The following is an 18,250-nucleotide window of genomic DNA, read 5'->3' as shown; positions in this document are numbered from 1 at the left end:
GTCACTTAGCAAGCAAAACAAGGAAGTGTGGCTCTGGGCACTAGTGGTAAGAGGCGGGACTGCAGGCGGACCCGTGGAGTTATGACTAGGAAACCCTGTGCAGCTGGGGTTTAACATTGAGCGCCCGTTTGCACTTCCGCATTTTGGGCACCAATGGAGGTAGGTAGGTAAATAATCATCAACAAACCTTAGCTTAACCCTTTCCTTATTTATAGGCTTTCAGGTTTAGTCACTTTAGTTTAGTTTAGTTCACTTTAGCTAAACTAATATTATTTCGTATGTATGACCGGTCAGTCTTTATTCTAATTTAATAGCCTATTTTAACAGGTAAATCCTATTTAATTTGTATCTATTTTATCTTTTTGAGTTAAAACTTCTTTTTTCAGGTGACAGGTAAGTAACACGTCTCTTCTTTCCACAGATATCAAGGTAAATACACTTAAACAATTCCCTTTCTCAGGTAACCAGGTACAAATTAAAGTGTATCAATCGAAAATATCCCTTATTGAGGTAAATCAAGTAAGTATAGATCCAAAAAAAAAGAAAATCAGGCAAATAACAAAAATATATTTTTTCTAGTAAAGTCAGGTAAGTACCTTTTTAAAAGTTAAATGACCTTTAAATTCAACATTTACAGAAAAATAAAATATCAATATTCAGAAACAAAACAAAATCAATCAACGAATTCTCAAAACAGTAGTGCAATATTGTCAATGCTCTTCAAATGAAATGATGTCACACTTACAGAATGAATTGTAATGTATTCTTTCTTCCCTTGTATGTTTGTGTTCAACTCAGTGAATGAGAAAAGTGTGTGTGTGTGTGTGTGTGTGTGTGTGTGTGTCAAAGTTGTGTCCAAAAGTCTCAGTTCAAAAATGTGTGGCTCTTATAATCAATTCAGTTCAATCAATGTTCAATTAATCCAATTGTGAGAGTGAGATAATGCAGTTCAGCTAAATCAATCAATTCTCAATGTGAGTTCAGTTCAAGGCAATAATCCAACTCTGAGTAAGGAAACAGTAGCCTGGCTAATAAGACAGACTCAAATCACACCGTCGGCTGATTCGGTCTGGCTTATTAGCCAGGCTAAGGAAACTGACACTGCTGTTGGAGCCAATTACTTATATTCAACAATATATTATTTATTTATTGGCCCTCTGGTGGTGGTGTGTCAAGTGTCAACTGATGGCTGCAGTCTGCTCCATCCTCTACAGGACTCCTTATAAGGAATAGTCTGTCATGCCAGGGGGTGTGGCAGACTGAGAAGCAGACAGTCTATTGACCTTGCTTGTTTGCGTGTGAAGAATTTCAGGTTTAGTTTCAAGTTTTGGCATCCCTGTAAAGGAAGAAAATAAACAACTTTAATTCGACACCTGAAACAACCTGGAGTGAACATTCTATTATTTTGTTCAAACAAAGCAAGCGTCTTAGTGTTTCAGTCTGCCCATGAAGTGGCAGCTCACACAAAGGGAGAAAAGTGTTTTTTAACAAAAGGATAAGTGGTCACCACAACTGCACTGTCATTGTTAACTCCTACCACAATGGTGAATTGGCTCAAACCGTGCAGGTGATTCTGATGAAACTTTCCAATGGTGAATTGGCTCAAACTGTGCCGATGATCCTGTTGAAAACTTTCCAGTCAATGTAGATTTGTATCCTGGTTGTAGCTCGCCATCTGATGTCCTACATGTGTGTGCTGTTGCTACACACACACACACACACACACACACACACACACACACACACACACACACACACGGAGTGGAATCCATTTTGTCAAACACTCAAAGAAACGTTCTCCCTTTGATGGTAATAGTCACAAGGTTTGATAGTAAACTCAAAAACACTTCTCAATTTAGTCAGCTCCTAAAACACTCGGGTTGTACAGAAAACAAGACTTAAACTCACAAAATGACAATATTAAAACAGAGTTAAAGACGTTTTTTCTGCCTTGTCAGTTGTCACTCTCTGCTGCTTACTCACTCTCTGCAGTCACAATAATGGAGGGGAAGTGCTCCTTTTATACAGTAGAAGGAGCTTGGCACTTAAATGGGAAAACTTTTTTAATCTCTCATAGAAAATGACATCTGCATATCCGACCTAGACACAACAATGTAAGATTTTAACCTTTTTAACAATATGTATTATAAATTAACCAACTATTTATTGTTGTTTTTTAAGAAATAATATTAGATGCAATGAATTGACCATTAGTTTATTTAATGCAGTAGGACTTGCATTGGCCTAGTTGAGTTTTGTATTCATATAATTGACTATTTGAAACCTGGGTTACACGTAAAGGCTACAAATACAGACAAACCAGAATCCAAATCAATGTCCCATAGATTCAGGCCATAAGCACTATTCATCTTCCATGTTCACAGCATGCCTACATTGCTGGGGGACCGCTCACTAATGGATGCTACCGTATATTAACCAGCGCATCTTCTTGTCATAAGGCCCCTGTGGATTGATTACTTTCTCTACTGTGTTTGAGGTGGAAGCACAGCGTTTCTGTGGAACGCAAATGTCCATTCTCCACATTTATTTCAAAATACCAGAGACCATGCTTCAACAGGGGAACACCGACTCATTTAACCACATAAACCTTACCCTAGCAGCATCCCTATTCCGCGGTGAACATGAATCGTGCTGCAACGTGTTGTGAGCTTGTGGATCTGTTATTTGAGAAAAGTTTTGTTGTTGATGGAGAAACCAGTTGAGAGGCACAGGCTTAGTAGTCCGGCAGCTGAGGTCGTGGAGCTATATCGTTTTTTTATTGGCCTAAAATATTGTCTATACATACATTCATGAATCCACCTGCTGACCGACCATCAACATTGAGCATTTATTTTTAATAGGGGTTATATGTGAATAATGTGACCATACTATTAACAACCTATATGGCATTTTTTTTTTAAATCGCATTATGCTTTAAGTAGCATGTGGCGTGTCAAACTGGTTTTTTTTTCATGATTCTGAATCCATTGGAAGCATTTGTTTTGCATGATAAACACTCCTTGGGCTAAAAACAGCCATAGCCGTGATCACAAATGGGGACATTTGGGCAAGTGGCTATGGCCGAATTTAGTGTTTGTCATGCAAAACTAATGCTTGGATATAAAAAATATTGATATCGGTTCGATACTGATATTGCATCATTTATGGAATATTGTCCGATATCGATATGCTACCGTTAATATTGTGCATCACAAAATCAAACCCATAGGACCTCCAGGTGGGAGGACGAAAGCAAGATAACAGAGGGCACGAGAAAGACCCAACCTGCTATACCTGCCATGTTGAAAAATGTAATTCAAAAACACATTAGGTGCAGATCCAGGACGGATCACGTTCACTTTGAAACTCATCAGAACACAATCCCCGTCAGTCCGAAGCCATAATCCATCACTGCACAGTGCACACTACGCTGTCATTTCCTCCTCATTCTTCTGAGACAAAATAAAACCTAACAAACAGATGGGGTACTTACTTCCCCCACAAGCAGCCTTTGATCAATGGCTCCAAACAGACTGGCTGGATGTTGAAGTTTGGGAATCAATATCAGTACGATATTATTTCAGACATTATGAGTTACGAGTACACTATACTACACCTGCAAATGAAACCTGACGGCAGAAAAAAGGACTGCGGCACGAATCCTAACAACACACAAAGTGTTAGTGATAAAATGCAGGTGTCATGGAAGGAATTACCTCAACACAGCAGTGCTGTCTTGTAAACCACCTCCCTCGCAGACCCTGCATGAACTGACCTGAGGTCTGAGCTGCAGCATTGGTGCCACATAGGTGAAAAACTCTTCTTACTGTTATTTATGCCATTTCTATTACAGCTGACAATTGTTCTTCCAATCCTCCTATTGCATCTCAAGTCCCAACAAACGTCCCTCAATGCATGCACCACACGAATGCATGTGTAACAGGGTGGTATTAAGGATTGTAGCCAACTACGCCACCTAGGGAATTGCACCCCAGGAAATACTTAGAACAGACCATTTCATTGTAACTCTCCACACAAGTTCAGAAACGGGTAACTAGCAAAAGTACAAAATGTATTCATTTCCTTAACAGCATTATTTCATGTATAGGGCTTCTCACAAACATCCTCATAATCATGAATAGAAGAATAGACTCCAGCATGAGAGGAAATTAACAATAAAATATACTGTGTACGGGCCAGTGCTGGGGTAGGAGGAAGATGGGTAGGCCGACCGACCCAGGGTAGTAGCACCCCAGTTCACCGCAAACCAAAGCAGATAACAAACAATAGCAACACAAAGGGGGGGGCGGGGGGGTTACCACAACCACTGGGCGGCCGTCACCTGGTCCCAATGTTGATCCCCAGCACCAGACCTACAAGGAGGACAGTATACGTGAGGATTCATCCAACAATAGTACAGATTAAAACACAGTTTCAGTTTAAAAGTGGGACCGGGGGCTTCACGCAACACAAAGAATCAGTAAAATAACAAAAAGGGTGGTCATCCAGTGATGATACTGCATAGGGAAATGGATCCAGGCAAAACAGCAGGGTGGCACTGGCCCACGTTTGCTAGGGCAGCATGCACAATTTGCGATACCCTTAGTGGCAGGAAACAGGTGGGGAAGCGACCCAGGAACAAACACTCCAAACGGATGTTTGTGGCATACTGGTGCTAAAAATGACAATAAACTGTCATTCTCATGACCACAATATATAGGCCTACACACTGGGGGAACTTTCTAAAGAACAGATCAAGAACATACCTGTGATGATGCGCAACACCACAACCAAGCTGAAGTCCCACAGGCCAGCTTGGTCTAGGAAATAACTGGGAGCCCATGCCGTGGCCAGGCATGGCTTGCTGCAGGCCAGCTTCTAGGAGAATCTAATGCAGCTTCTTCTTCTTCTTCTTTAGGTTTAATGGCGGGTTGCAACCAATTCCTTCCAGGTGTATACAGCCACCTACTGTACCGGAGTGTAAAGTCCGACTCCATGCACCTTATTCCTTATATGTTATAGCCTACTAATATTGAGTATTGTGGGGTGTTGTACCCTAGATCCTGTGAAAGATCCCTATCTTCTTCAAAAAGTCCATCACTGCTTTTGTATCATCCGGACTCCGTTTCCTGTTGTTCCCAGGATACCTGGTAGGTTCCACTGTCTTTTTGCCTCAGCCATCTTCTGTTTCAGAATTGTCCTTTCTTCCCCATAATCTAATGCAGCCATTGAGTGTGCTGCTTAGTGCAGGCAATCAGCCCACTGATTAGTGGGAGGAGGAAGGGCTTATGAGCAGAGATTGGGGCAACGCCCACCCTGCTACACATGCACACACGCCGCATGCACGCAAAACTCATTCAAAACTAAATTGCGTTGACTCATCAAATATCCTTGGACTAAATTGGATTGGGGAATCTCATGGGGAGAGAGTTGCTAAACTGAAGGTTCCATTTAGAGTGCATGTTATGTAGGGGCTGGTCCCAGCAGGACAGTGCCCATTCTAACTTGACAGAGTGCAGCTAGAGTGCCGTTGTTCAGGGGTCGGTCCCGGGACAGTCAAACGCTTTCCAAGGCAGCGCTTTTCAACCTTTTTGGCTGGCTACCGCTCCAAAAATACTTGACCAAGTCACGCAACTCCCGTCCTTCACGACTCACAGATCTAACAACATAGCCTACTAGTGTAGACACACTGAATAAACTGGGGATGCGTGCATAGCTACATGCTAAACCATAGAAAAATCAACTAGTTACGGGTTATTATGGCATTAATGGACATTTTCTTAAATTGGGGGTTTTGGTTTAAACTGGAGTAATATTACACTCTTCCCGCAGCTCCTGTAATCATAGCAGCCCAGAAAACTCCACTGGATTGTGATTTGGATGTATTTGGGGTGTAAATACATCCAAATTCATGTTCACAGCGATAATTTCATTGTCATTGGCATTATAAGCTTTGTGTGTCAGAACCTGTTGGGGCTGATCAATAAATCTGACCCTGTACTGTACTGTACTGTACTGTACTGTACTGTACTGTACTGTACTGTACTGTACTGTACTGTACTGTACTGTACTGTACTGTACTGTACTCCTCCCTGGCCTCTCTCTCTCTCTGTGTGTGTGTGTGTGTGTGTGTGTGTGTGTGTGTGTGTGTGTGTGTGTGTGTGTGTGTGTGTGTGTGTGTGTGTGTGTGTGTGTGTGTGTGTGTGTGTGTGCGTGCGTGCGTGCGTGTGTGCGCCCTATGTTCCCTGAGGTAACATGTTGTCCCTATGTTCCCTGAGGGAACATAGGGCCAAAATGACTTGCTGTGTATTCTATCTAGAGTCAGATATGTCCTTCCTAAAATGAAACATCAATCACAGGGAAAAATGCATACAGTACCTCATTCATAACCTGAGTGTAAACTGAGTTTAGTCAACGTTTTATATTGGATATAGGCTGCTTTTGATGTAGGCTTGTGGGCATTAAAAAAAGCCTTGTTTTAATATCCATGCATAAAAACCCACTGATAGCCCAGAGGCAAATTTTATATGAATTCTAATTTGTATCCTAAAGTTGAAAATAAATAACAGAAAGCTAAATGATGAAATAAATATGATATTATTTGTCGCATTTTTATGCTTTATTTCAGGTAGGCCTGTTTCATTCTTCAAACAAAGTCAAATTATTTTTGCTTGCTGAAACCGAATTGCTTAATAATCACGCGGTTCAGAGCCACTATATGTCTGATTGAGAGTATACAATAGCCATATATGGATCCACAAAACATCATTTTGAGGTTGAAAATCACTGGAATGTAACATTAAACTTTCTACTCACTTCAGGACCACCTGGTAACCAACTGGTTAAGAGTGGAATTATGTTGTGATAGGCTATATGAACTAAGCTTAATGTTATTTTATAACATTCAAGGGAGCCCTTAGATGGAACCCTCAAGGCACAAGAAAGAGAGCATGGCCAATGAAAGAACACCTGGCGCAGGGACCTTGAGACTGACATCAAGTGTGGAAGCATGAAAACAGCTGAAAAACCAGGCCCAGGATAGAGGACTCTATCAGCACCTCGCAATGCATGGAGTTGTGAACTTGTACAGTACAGTTTATTTTCACTTTTTGTTTTCTCTTTCTTATATTATTTGACAATTTGGCCACAGTTTGACCAGTTTTTATAGTATAGTTTTTAGTGTGTTACTTTTGATGCAGCAATTGTTTTTTCATTTTATTTTTTATTAGATATTAAAATGGTCTTAAAAGTCCTTAAATTGGCCTGGGCCATGGCTCAATGGTCCAGGCACATAGGCTGGTAATCCAGTCTGGCAGTGTGCCGCGGGTTCGACTCCCGATCCTGACAGCCTTTACTGCATGTCTTCCCCCCATCTCTCTCCCCATTTCCTGTCAGCCTACTGTCTGTCCCTCCATAAAAAAATATAAAATAAGGGCAAAAAAACATTTAAAAAAAAGTATTTAAATTGTCACTTTACTGCTGACCCACAGGTTGAGAGCTACTGGTCTATACTACTTTGAGCCATGTTAAGCGGTCAGATGGGTGGCCCACAAATGCTTTCAAGATTTTCAAGTGGGCCCTGATCCAGAAAAGGTTCAGAACCACTGGTGCAGCCATGCTGAAGTATGTGAATACACCAGCAACCCATTTTCTCTTCCAAGTGTCGGCTTTGACGGCCAGGAATTGGATTAATGTGTGATATACTATCTGAATACACAGGGTCCAGGGATTGGAAATACAGCTGATTGAGCTCAATAGTTCAACACTGCTGGGTCGTCAATTTCCACAGCAGTGTAAAATTATGAAAACAACAGCATTGCAAGATCATAAAACCCTGCATTTTCTCATGCATGGCATTCTTTCTCAAGAAAGCTGTCTCAGGAACTTTGCATTGGCCTTGCTGACTGTTATTAAGGTCAAAATATCTCAGCAGATATCTCTAATTTCTCTATGACAGTGGCACCTAACCGTTTTCATGTTAAGGACCTCGCCCCCCCTGGACCTTCAACTGAAAAGTGCCTTCATCTGATTAACCACTTAAGCCCTGTACTTAGTTCATTGTACATTGTTCCGAAAGAAAACCAAAAATCTGCCGCATCTTCCAACTACTTGGATCTGAGTCTGTAACCATTTATAAATGTACTGACAAAGATGTTGAGATGAGGCTGTACCAAGGAGGATCGGGAGAGATTATGGTGAAGAAAGCAATTGGATTGTGATCTAGGAGGAGACGTGATAAGATTGGTAAAATATATTGATAATGCAGCTGTACAAATGCCAGCACACACTAACACACGCACACAGCATGCTATTTAATTGACCACAATGTGGAAGAGATCATACATAATCTTATTTGATAAGGCAGGATTTTAAATTTAAACGGGTGTTTTGGAAACACACACCCACACACACACACACACACAGTGTACAGTTTACAGCTATATGGCCTTGATTTCATACCTTGATTTCATACATGCGTAAAAAATAGTCGTCAGCATTTCAACATGTGAGTTAATAATTTGTTTATAGGCTAGCTGTATTGTGGGTTGCTTTTCTATACGTGTCATCATCTTTTCATACTAATAGTATTATGTGTTTTATTTTATCACATACTCAGCCTTTGTCATAAAAGGACTGAGAAGGTAATAAGCCTGTGCACGCTAAAGCAATATCAATTAGTAGCTGACCAGTGGTGGAACATAACTAGTAATGATTATGGGCTTATGATTGTGTTACCATTGATGCTAATTAACTCTGAGAGTGTGCAGATGGTTCCATTTGTACAGAGTTATGGGGCCCTTGAAATTAACCAGTTTGGTAAATGGTAAAAAATGGTAAATGGTGCATTTATATGGCGCCTTTATCCAAGGCGCTTTACATAGATTGTGCATTACATTCACCCACACACATTCATACACTGATGGCAGCGGAAACCATGCAAGGTACCAACCAGCACATCAGGAGCAATTAGGGGTTCAGTGTCTTGCTCAAGGACACTTCGACAGTAACTCTGGGGGAGCCCGGGTTCGAACTGGCGACCTTGCGGTTACCATCCGGAAACTCTACCCCTGAGCCACCGCCGCCCACATAGAGTTTGAGAACCACTACACTAAATGGAACAGAGCCTTCATTAGTATCATTGGTAATACCTGAAATAATTTATTTCCAATATGGCTGCTGCGCATAGAGCCTATATGTACAGCTCTCGCCATGCTCAGCCAGCAGCTTGGATTTTTATTTGTGTTGATTTAAACTTTGGAGCACGTCTGCCAGCCACAGCTGTGTTGCCACAAAGGCACAGCCACAGTATGGCCTGCTCAGCCTCAAGTCACAGAGCATGATGTCCACAGCAGCATTCTAAGGCAATTACCTCCATTGAGGTTCTGCCTTAAGCACATGAAACCTTTTGGGGGCAAACATTTGTGAGAAACCGAAGATGTACAAGTCAACCATCATAACATGTTGCAGATCAGCTATAGCTATGTTATAGTTGTAGTATTCCATTCACCCGATGGATAACCTAACCCCCCACAACATACTGTGTGTAGAGCGTCTAAATGGAGATTAGCTTCCTCGAAAAGCCACACAAAGGACACACAATTATCCTCAACACACCACACAAATCTCCCTTATTGTGTCAGTGTGTGTGTGTGTGCGCAATGCGTGCACACAGTCACACATGCATGCACGTGCGTGTGCGTGTGCATAATGGTAGTGTCGTGTACGTATATTCTTCTCATTTAAGGCATTATATTACCATTAGGTCGATACATGCGTAGAACATAGACTTCCAGTTGAAGCGGTTATCCAGCGTCGTGATTAATGAGCACAGCTACTCTAGTGTAGAGTAGATTAAGCTTTAATCTTGATCACCAGTGTTAATGGTAAGAGGTACAAGTGTGACAGTGTCAGCCTTACTGATCAGACGATATTCCCCTGACCCGGCAATGATCACAAAAGTATTATTTTGCCGTGCTAAGAACTGGCCATTCAGTTTGGTCTTATCTTGTATTACAGCCTATCCAAGGGTACAGTGCTCACTGAACTGAAAAGTACAGTATATCCAGAACGATCTCCACACAGAAAGATAATATTCCTATCTATCTAAAAAGAGCACTGTTCTTTGTTGCTGCTGCTGTAATGTTGTATGAGGCTTCTCTTTGCCGCTGATTGAATATGTTCAATTTGTTACAGCCGGGCAGAACTGAATTCCCTTTGCGTCTTAGAACATTGAATGTGCAGTGCAGTGTACTGTATGTAAACTATAATATGAGCAAGTAAGTATTGATGTTGTAAGTAAGTATTGATGTTGGTTTTATTTTGTATCGCTCTTGTGCAAAGAGTGCAGTGTCTGCTAACAGCCTAACACTGTATCTAAAACAATTTATTTAACAACCTCCACCAATTTTTGTGATGCATGGATGAAATCTGCAGGAATAATATTGTGGCGACTGGTACACACAACCCAGGAGACTCTTTTGGACAAATAATTCTCTTTTTTCTCTTTCAGGTTTCAACTTTCCAACAGGTGGATCAATACAAAGTTCATGCTTTTTCCTTGGTGTGTGAGTGGGGGAGTCGTGAGTGGGGGGAGTCGGGGGAGTGGGGGAGTCGTCCTCGTCGCTGGACCTCGTTGCGGGACTTCAACGGTAGGTATTTTTACTCAGGTAGCCGGTAGGTGGTATTTAGCTGTAGGGATATCGACAGGTGAGTGAGGTGTCTAGAATAGGATTTCTCCCCCCTTATAGGAGTCGGTATAGGTCAGGGGTCGGCAACCCAAGTTGTTGAAAGAGCCATTTTCGACCAAAAATAAATTCAAAATCTATCTGGAGCCGCAAAGAAAATGTACGCATTATAATGCGGCTTGCCAAGCTTTATTATCTCCCGGGTTGCAACGAAACTAGCAGAATTTAGCATGCTTTCCCTGGAAATGTCTCAACGTTACTTTTTTTGTTGTTTGATAGCTTCTCACTGCATTAAACATACAGGCAGCCAATCTGCATTGGCTGTGAAGGCAAAAGCCTCTGTCCACGAACTGTTGCAGACCCCTGGTATAGGTACAGTATAACAGTCAGCTGGTGAATAAACAGTATTTCTCCTAGAATAAGGAAGGGAAGGAAGTGACGCCGTAAGTATTTCTACTCAGCCTGGGTGCCCCGAGTCGTCGCCCGGTGGCTGTGTACTAGGGCAGTATTATTACTCGATAGTCCTTTTCCATACGTGTGTACTCCGGTAGGTTGCCCTCCATTTCCATGCCATTAATCATTTGTTCCTTTCATAGGTTACACGTCCGATTGAACGTCTCATGTAGTTTACGCCCGATGAAAGGACAACAGGATGAGTATTTATATATCACTTATTGTTGCATAGAATGTGACGTGAAATACAGTGGTGTTTGACCTACCGCCCAACATGCCCGGTATGCGCGCTGCCTCACCTCCCGGAGAATGGATCTGTACTGAGGCAGAGAGAGATGGCTTTATACTGTGGGTGGGTCCTTCCTAGCAGGTGAACGCAGGTGCCGCGCATTCCAGCTGATCAAGTAGGTAACGAGGTATGTATGTTCCTTCCACAATTGCGCCTAGTGGGCGGCGTGTGCTCCTGCTATCTCTCTGCCTCTGCCATGCTCTGGGGGCGCTCTTACCTGTTGGGCGCGGTATTAGGCCTACCATCGAAACACCACAATATGTATTATTATTATTTTTTTGTTGCAAATATCGGCTTCGTGGTGGCACTATAACCGGTCGTTCTGGAAAATTTGGGGCAGAGGTTCTGAATTAGCTTCCAGGGAGTGTGTGTGCACAGTTTGGCAGCGATCGGGCCAACAGTGCCAGAGATTATCATCTGACAGGGTGCAAAACATACTCTCTCCCCATGCCTCGGCCTGGTGGAGACATAAAGTGAGATACAGAGGTGAGAGTCAGCTCAACTTAAGGGAGAAGCCACGATTATTTAAATTGCAATTGCCATTACCCATTATTGTCATTGTCAAGGTTACTATACTGCAGCAGGCAGCATTGGACGTGTTTTGAGAAGTCAAGCACATTCGACATCCACTGCACTCCCTTCCCCTCTTGAAGAATACACAGCCCCAACGTCAACCCCAAACCTTCCCCGCCTCTCTCCTCCACCATCGTATTCATGTTTCCAATCCCTGGCTGGGAGAGAAACAGGCTGCGTGTAAACAGACCTATCTCCTCACTAACAGCCCCAGTCGATGAGGAGTGCTGTCATTACAGACCCGGATACACATAGCTGCTGGGACTCCAGGAAATGAACAACTACAGGAGGATAATGTGCTGATATATTTCTTGGAGTCTTTGATGGTGGTTCGAGAGCAGAGATTCTCGTTTATCATCATCGTTTTACTCCTCCACCTCCGAGCTGGAGATTAAATACTTACTCCCATCATTGATTGCAATTAATCCTGTCTTCATAATTTATTGAACTCTTATCTGCTCTTGTACAGTTTCCTTGCCTACCAAGTCACTCATTTTACACCTATGAAAGTGTGTGTTTTGCATAACCTAGCCCCACGACCACAGTCAACTCCAAACCTCCTGCCAGGCTCAAAGAGGTTTGCAAAGTACTTTCCATTTCCATCATTCTTACATACTTGTACTACAAATGTAAGTGACACAATATGACAGCCTTCAGAAGATGGGAATTGAAAGTCAGTCATCTAAACACTTGTGATAAGGAAACAGTAATAGTGATAATCACTCAAAACAATATACTACACCAATTTGATATTCTAGTCAGTCTTGATGAGAGCAATGTTTGTTGGTATCAATTTAACTTACCATTACTTGTTCATCATTAATCAGAGATAACAAAAATAATGGGATTTATACTTCTGGTTGCGAGAGGTGTTTTTATGATTGGCTTTTTGACTTGAGAGCTACTTTCAAAATGACCAGCTCGGCAAGATCTACCCACCAAATCAATTATTATACCATTCCTGAAAATAGTTTAAATATGTACCTGGGGGGGCTTCGGAATAGTAGAGTTCGTGTTACATACAGTATAAGACAAATGCACTTGGAATGGGAAATAGAGGGGGAGAAATGTTTTTTTTATTTTTTTTTATCGTTTTTTTTCTTCAATATATTTAAATGAAATACTCTTTAGGGGCATGTCATGTGATCTACCTGCAAAGCCTTTGTGATCTACTGGTAGATCGCGATCTACCTTTTGGGCACCCCTGGTCTAATGGCATGCAGTTTGTAGGGATGATCAATATTCTGCGTGTTCGCGTCTGAGGCCACTAAGGATCTGTACCTTCACAGAGACATATAGGGAGACAGAAGTAGAGACTCGAGGGGATACAACAGCAGGAGGTTGCACTGACGTGTCAACACACGTAGATGTTGAACTAGGTCATGTTCAGAATGTTATTTCAAGTGACAGAGAGACACTTCATATCAAATTCATTATATGAAAATACAGTAAATCCAGTGAGTACAAAACGTCTACAGCACTTTACTATGACATGACATGACCTCTACTGTCATTAACTACAAATGTATACACCACTCTAGAATATGATTTGAACCAAGGTCTTCTGTATTGATTGATTGTTGTTGTTTCTCTATCGAACAAGCCAATTTCTCCATTCTGCATTAAAATGGCAAGAAATTCCACAATTCAAGGGCATGAAAGTGTTTTTGCCACTGTTTTTGTGAAGTGACACTTTATATATTATATACTTTTTCCTCATCTAAGTTTTTTCTCATTTATTTTTGAGTGGTGTAAACCACTCCTACAACTGGCTTTTTTGTGCAGGAAAAATGAGCATGGTTGCTATGTTCAAAATAATTTCTGACGTAATTAAATCACACCCGGGTGAACTGGATGACCGTAGCAACCATGCTCATTTTTTCTGCACAAAAAAAGCCAGTTGTGAAATCACATCCGGGTGTGATTTCATTACGTCAGATCAGAGCTGATCAGGCTATATAATACCTTACCTTATATAATACCTCACATCGGACAAAAACTCCAGCTGAATCAACTTCATGGTCACAAATCATCACATCAGAAGACGACCCTACCTAGCCAAAGATCTTTAAAGACGGTGGGAAGCCCAATAGACGAGACGCAAGACAAAGTCTTGTTCAACAAGTAATTGTTTCGTTTAGAATTAGGATGAAAATAAACACAAATAACACAAAGAAAAATGTAAGTATCTCAGCATTAGAAATAAATAAAGTCGATAAAAAACAATGCAAGTTAATTGATTCTTTACATAAATAAATGTGATTATAATAACTGATATATTTTTTTTTTATATATTTTTTTTTAAATATATTTTTTATATACATTTATCAAAAATGATAGCTTCTTTTTACTTAACATATTTTTTTTTCAACTAACCACCAGAGAAACAGAGATGCTGAATGCTGAACTCAATAGCCTAGATCTAGGAAAGTGGTCACTCAGTTCACCCGGGTGTGATTTCATTACGTCAGACATTACGTCAGACCACAGCTGATCATGCTATATAAAACCTTACACCACTCAGTTCACACGGGTGTGATTTTTTACCATACTGACAGAGTCAACAACTGCTATCAATCTGGGAACAGAAAACAGCACCCTCTGCTGTTTGTTTCCTTTGAATAGCACATCATCTTTTCTTGAGAGATTACCATGCTATTCATCACTTATTCATCATCATCATCATCATCATCATCATCATCATCATCATCATCATCAGTCTGTGCGTGCATGCGCATGTGTGTGTGACAGCTATACACCAGATGTTGTTATACAGTAGTTGATGCACCTTTGACCTTAGCCTGGCCCTAGAGGAAGCCTTTATGACCAAGGTCATTAATTACCAACCATCATCATCATCAGCAGCAGCTACCACGTGATCAATTGGCTGTGACTTTTTTTATTATGGGGGTGGGGGTGGGGGGGGGTTTGGGGTAGCAGCTATCGGAATGGGGAGCTTGGTGTCCACGGTTGGCTCTCGGCCAATCAGCAGCTGGCATCAACATTACAGTGGTTGATAAACCCTTCATCGGTACAAACAGATGGCCAAGCAGAGCACCATGTGGGCTCGGTCACGCAATAAAGTTCCATGATAAAGACAGAGCAGCAACATCCACTCCTTGTAATTGGAGGATGGTGAAACAGCCGAGAGGGTATAGAAGTTTTAAATAGAACAAGACTGCAGGCTGAACGGAGCCCCCTGGGATGCTGTAAAATTCTCATGTACGATCACTTTTTAACACCTTAAACAGATTTTATACACATGCAAATACAAGCACAAGGACTCACGCACGCACACACACATAGAGTCCAGAAGGTGAAGGCCATGTTTTCATCCCTCTGTTCAGGTGTCTGATTAAGAGGTGTGTCGTCAACACATTTTTATCTTCTCCCTCTACCTGCTTTGATGTCCTTACTTTAGATCAACCCTCCATTACTCCGTCTCACTGACCACAGTGACCAGCCATCGATTGTCACCGCAAATCTGTGGGCTCTATACGATTCCTGTGAAAGGCCCTTGGTCTGAAAGCCAATGAGGTGTCCCCCCTCCCCCCCTCCCCATGCCCCGTACCCCGAATCAAAGTAAAGCTCCTTTCTTTGATGTTCATCTGTGCATGCTGTCATGTCACTAAACTTAATTATACAATGACGTTCAAAGGCATTGGCCACATGTGCCTACACATGCACACGCATGTGTAGGAAGACTTTGCCTTGATTTCCATATCTCCCCATCATGACCTTAATTCGCAACCCCTACTAAGCGGGAAGCTCCCAGTCTGAAAAATCTACCCACTGCAAACATTTTAGTAAAAAAAAAACATCATATTGTATAGAAGTGACACTATTACCCCAGTAAACATAACACTGATAAAACACATGTTTGGTAGACTGCTGCTATTGATAGTTATGGTTAGAGGTGGGTCAACATGCAGCGTCACAGGGCTTCCCATCATGTCAAACGTCGATGGACGGTCAAATCCATCCTCACCCGTTTGACATGATGGCTGTTGAGAAGGCGTTGGATTGACAGATTGGATTGAAGTTCAAGTTGCTGCTGTTCATGCAAGCGATCAGGATAGAGGTGTACAGTATAACAATGCGTATCCCTAGCTCTACCCTCTTGTTTAAAGATGGAATGCCGTGATCTTTTCCCCCCAGTTTTACGTGTTTATGAGATGAAATAACCCAGGGTTATTTAATCCATTAAATCATAGCGCCCAATCGATTTATAGCAACGGAGCACTTTTACCGACGGACCGGAAGTTATACCAGATGTGGCTAGAGCAGCTAAATGTAGCCAAAACACTCTAAAGGCAATCGACAACAACGGGAGGCATGATTCAATCTAACGTGACTAGCGACTGGACAGCGGGGGGCCGTCTAACACAGGATCTTTTCTGACGACATTACATCTGTGACATTTGGAATATTTGGACCCCCCCCCCCCCCCCTGGATTATTTAACCTATAGTTCAGTTCAAGTATTGGAGTTTGGAAGCGCTCGTTTTCAGTAAAGCAACCTCCTGCTGCCTCCTACATTATGCGCACTGCAAATTCAAAACAGGTGGTACGCAGGGCTGTTGAATTATATTTTTCCATTTTTACCTCTATGATGATTTCCTGTTTTGACTATAGTGTATTCTCCATATGCAGACCGCGGCCATCTTACCATATAAGTTAATGGCAAGATGCAACTTCCCATTGGCAGCCCATTCATCCAAACAGAAAAATCCTATCTGATTGTATTACACAACGTCAAACTCACCATCATTGCAGCTGTACGAAAAGCTTGAATTATTCTCTTTCTATCCTCAAACTCAAAGTGTTTGTTTCATAAAAATCCACTGTAGACATGTTATGAGTTACTTTCTGTCCTTGCAGGTGATTCTTTTTCTAAGTATTGCAGTTTGGAAGTGCTCGTTAGATATCACTCGACAGCCCTGCGTAGCACCTGTTTTGAATTTGCACATAATGCAGGAGGCAGCAGGACATTGCTTTACTGAAAACGAGTGCTTCCAAACTCTGATGGCAAGATAGTCAATATTCGTACGTCTCTAAAAATGCTGTAATGCTTTATGGTGTGGTCCACTCACAGTTAACAGTTTTTGTATTGAGTTGTACTTGAAATGTACTGTAATTCTGCAAACTGTTAATAAATCAATCAAAAAACGAGCACTCCCAAACTCTGACACAAAAAATAACCTGCACAGAATTTCTGGAAGGAAGTAGCTCATGAGTTATGTCAAAAGTGGATTTTTGTGAAACAAAAACCTTACAGATTGAAAGAGGATAATTCAAGCTTTCCGTACAGCTGCAATGTTGGTGAGTTTGACGTTGTTTAATACAATTAGATAGGACTTTTCTGTTTGGATGAATGGGCTGTCAATGGGAAGTTGCACCTAGTTAGCACCTTGCTGGCAAGATGGCAGCTGTATGCATAAGGTCAACTAGGTCGATCCCGTCCTCGCTTTACACTAAATGTATTGGCTGATCCACAAGCCCACAATGCATCACGACTCAAGGTGTTGTAAGCTTCTACATCTGCTATTTACATTGACTGTTTGCCCCCCAGAATACAGGCGGACTAGGGTTCATGTGGTTTACTCAGTTATATATGGGTCCAATTTTACACACAGGATTTTGCTGTGACAGTTTTATGTGTGTGGGGATGTCTCTGCCAAGAGATGATTACTTGCGCTGTACTGTAACCGAGAGTTTATCCATAAACTGATTCATTTTCAACTCTTCAGCAACAAAGCAACCTATATGGGGCATGTTTACAATCCAGAACCACATTAAATGCATTTGGAACATGTGCGCTCCCCGCAGCATGCCATGTGATGTAAATATGTGATGGCAAAAAGTAAACATATGCATAATTTAACGTATGGAAGAACATTGAAAGTCCATAATGTGGGAAAACGCTGTTCAATAATTCATCTGAGGGTTTTTAGACCTATTTAAACAACACAGGGCAGTGTATGATGCATCACCCACACCCACAAAGAATTCTCCTTCTTATTAGCGTATACAGTTGGTAACCTTGGGTTACTTCAGTAACCTCAGTTAGATAAGTGACTCGAATGAGAGAGTCACATGTATTAGGCATGCCGCGGTTTACCGAATTTCGGTAATACCGCGACAGGAACAGCCACGGTGTTGATACCGTGAGATTTCCGAGCTTACGGTATTTTAATAAAGCATTGGTGGGCGGCGCATGCTGCGCGCATGCAGTGCAACTCCACTCCCAG

At 41.7% G+C, this 18,250-nt stretch overlaps 1 long non-coding RNA gene across 2 annotated transcripts; it reads right to left on the bottom strand.

Annotated features, from left to right (window-relative positions):
* Positions 1-478: 478 nt before the first annotated feature.
* Positions 479-11,441, bottom strand: LOC306923288. Of its 2 annotated transcripts, none has more exons than XR_013790010.1 (3): positions 11,405-11,441; positions 1,538-1,702; positions 479-1,336 (listed from the first exon to the last, which is right to left on the bottom strand). It is a non-coding gene; the product is annotated as an uncharacterized lncRNA (long non-coding RNA). The 2 variants fall into 2 exon arrangements; XR_013790011.1 differs by lacking the exon at positions 11,405-11,441 and adding an exon at positions 4,767-4,941.
* Positions 11,442-18,250: the final 6,809 nt, after the last annotated feature.

Source organism: Electrona antarctica, assembly GCF_951216825.1.
Source record: "Electrona antarctica genome assembly, chromosome: 5".
NCBI lineage: Eukaryota > Metazoa > Chordata > Actinopteri > Myctophiformes > Myctophidae > Electrona > Electrona antarctica.
Note: the sequence above shows the minus strand (reverse complement) of the source record. Positions and strands in the feature narration are given on the sequence as shown.